This window comes from Lethenteron reissneri, chromosome 60 (assembly GCF_015708825.2).
Source record: "Lethenteron reissneri isolate LAM-NWPU_2019-01 chromosome 60, ASM1570882v1, whole genome shotgun sequence".
Classification (NCBI taxonomy): domain Eukaryota; kingdom Metazoa; phylum Chordata; class Hyperoartia; order Petromyzontiformes; family Petromyzontidae; genus Lethenteron; species Lethenteron reissneri.
This window is the reverse complement of record NC_083838.1, coordinates 9,612,897-9,615,970: the sequence shown is the minus strand read 5'-3', so window position 1 is coordinate 9,615,970 and position 3,074 is coordinate 9,612,897.

Here is a 3,074-nt window from a genome sequence, read left to right as displayed (position 1 = left end):
GCAAGTGCTGTTAGCGAGCACCTATGAAGGCCCGCACGGAGGGGGTGGGTGGCCAGAACCACGCCCGCCTTTCTCTCCCCCAGTAGCGATGTTTACTATGCACCGCACCAGGTATTGATTTGAGGCTGAGTCGACCTAGGGGAGGCCCAGGACCGGTTCAAATAATCGTCACTGGTGTTGGACGTGAGCCAGAATGGAACCTGGGTCGCCAGGATCGTAGCGCAGTGTAGCGCTATCCGCTACACGACAGCTCCCCATGACTGGCCGATGCACCACATGTGTCCCTTACTATGCCAACTTGCTGGGTTTTAGCCGCCCGACGCTCTGCCCGTTGTTGTGAGCGTCGCTCCTGTGCCCTCCGTTATTGCTAGAAAGCTTCCACGCAACATTACGCAGTCGATAAAAAGATAATGCCGCTCGACTGATTCGGAGTTAGACTTCTGTAGTCAAACCGAAGGTGGTCATAAGCACACTGCCCAGGTATGGAAAACCCTCCACTCTCTCCACAACTGTCCCATCACCAATGGAGAGTTGAGGTGGTGGAGTGTTTGTTGGCACAAAATACTCAGGCATGTGCTTAGTTTTAGTGGTGCTGATGGTGAGACCTCACCTCTTAGTGGCACGCTCGAGGTCTAGCAGTAGTGCCTCCAACTCCTCCTTTGAGTGAGCAGAAATCACCAGATAATTAACACACATAGCATGGTTATGTTATGTGTGCCGCACCTGAGCATCGATCAGCCTGCCATTGTATCTGTACCAGATGAAGATTCTTCCGGAACAGCCATGTAAGGCTTCTCAAACGACATGGTCGCCAATGTGATCAGGGAATGGCTCCGACTCCTGGCCACGTAGTTTTACCCGGGCCTGCTCACCATCATGAAGGTCCTTAATGATCGTGAGCAGAGGGTCAGGGACTCCGAAAGCACGAAGAACTACCAAGAGCCCAGGGTCATTGATGATATCATAGGCCTTGACCAGGTGAATAAAGCTGAGATGTAGGTTATGTTGGAATTCCCTACACCTTTGTGCAGGTCCGCCCTGGCCTGAAACCACATACGGAATCCACAAGCCTCTTTTCAGCGATGTGGGATGCTGTAAATGGCAGGAGTGGGCCTGTCGCTTTTTCTCAACCAGCCAAAACACCTTATTCTTCAGCTGCGTGAGCCACATTCCGAGATGTCGCCCCTTTCCCCTCGGCAGCAGGAAGAGGGGCACACGCAACGATTCCAACCCCAGCAGCAAGCGGTGATTAAATTCTCGCTCGCAACTTTCATCAACTAGCTGTGAGCAGGCCACTGTGGGTTTGAATGGGGTCCTAAATGGACACCCACCACCGGAGTGGAAGAATGGTAGGCGCATCTTAGATGACCAGCCGATGCTCAGTGGGCAGATTAATTGCACGGTAGTTCCTGGTGTCAATGACATGAGCCACATTCGCTGTTCTGTCAATATATAGCCCAGCAGATGTTCTTGCTTGACCCAGCGTGCATTTTATGATGTGTGGATGCACCGATGATGGAATGTGTTGGTGATTACAGGCCCATGGGCTGCACAGAAGTATAGTAGCCTGCTACCATTGTTATTGAGCTGATAGAGTCAATGCTTTCCGATCACTCCAGCCCAGGTGCCAGCATCATGACCCACTCGGGTTTTAAAGTCACCCAACAGTATAACTCGATCCTGAGGGGCCACTTTAGCGAGCTACTTTGATTGGAAGTTATAGAAGGCATCTGACTCATGGGCCTTGCCTGCATCCCTCCACTGATTTTCATCTTCGGTGGGGGCATAAGCAACCATGACCACCACTCCTCGCCTCCGGTTGATGGGAAGGCGAGCCCACGGTAGCCTGGGGCTACAGCTTCCCACCCTCAACGCCATGCTCCCACACCCCCCTCATTATTTTGTTCATAAGAAGAGCCATTCCTTGTTGTTTGACAGCCTCCTGCCCCGAGTGGAAGACTGTCCACCCCTCATGGTGACTGGATCAAGAGCCAGTCCACCGGACTTCCGGAATCTCACAGAGATCCAGGCGGTACGGTCCAGCTCCCAACAGAGGAGTGGCAGCCTCTCCTCCGCAGTGAGCGTTCGAACATTCAACGCGGCCACTCGCAGTGGATTTTTTTCTGTTTCTGGAGGAACCCCGAGGGTGAGGATTCAGTCTCCTGGCTCCGCCAAATGGAGTTTGGCCAGGAAACGTCATAGACGCCTGTCCCCCCGGGGCCTCCATCACAAGCTTAGTTAGATATATATTTAATGTAATACGCGTCCACACACACATGCATACACATATTTGTACAAATGCAAAGATACCCCATATATTCTAGATTTGAAGATTTCGTGACTGTAAGGATTCATACTGTTAGGTTTTTTTTCCAGTAAAGTCACGTAGGTAAAAAATAAAATTAAAAGTTAATAAAAGTAATAATGTAAATAAAATAAAATAATAAACCACGACGTTTCGGAGGCAACACAAGTCTCCGTCATCAGGTGGGACCGTCACAGCTAAAATAACTGCATCAATTTTAGCTGTGTCAAATTCATCCTCTATGGAGGACGTGGTACGTGGAGGACGCTGCTACTGGGCTTTGGGAAGCAGTCACCCTCCAGCAATAGTGGAGGTCAAATGAGCGACTCTCACAACAACGAGTGGAGCGCCGGGCAGCTAAATTACATCGAGCGGACACAGGTGGTGCATCGGACAGTCATCTTAGTCAGTCAACCCATATAGCACCTGGGGTCTGTCCCGTGACCTCCTGCCAGCGGGTGTTCGTAACTTCACATCGCCTCCAGGTGTGAACCTGCATGTACACAAACTTACACACCTGTACGTGTGTGCACACCTGTATGTGTGTGTACACACCTGTACGTGTGTGTACACACCTGTACACGTGTGTGTACACACCTGTGTGTGCACACCTGTACCTGTATGTACACCTGTACCTGTGTGTACACCTGTGTGTACACACCTGTACGTGTGTGTACACACCTGTTACGTGTGTGTACACACCTGTTACGTGTGTGTACACACCTGTTACGTGTGTGTACACCTGTTACGTGTGTACACACCTGTTACG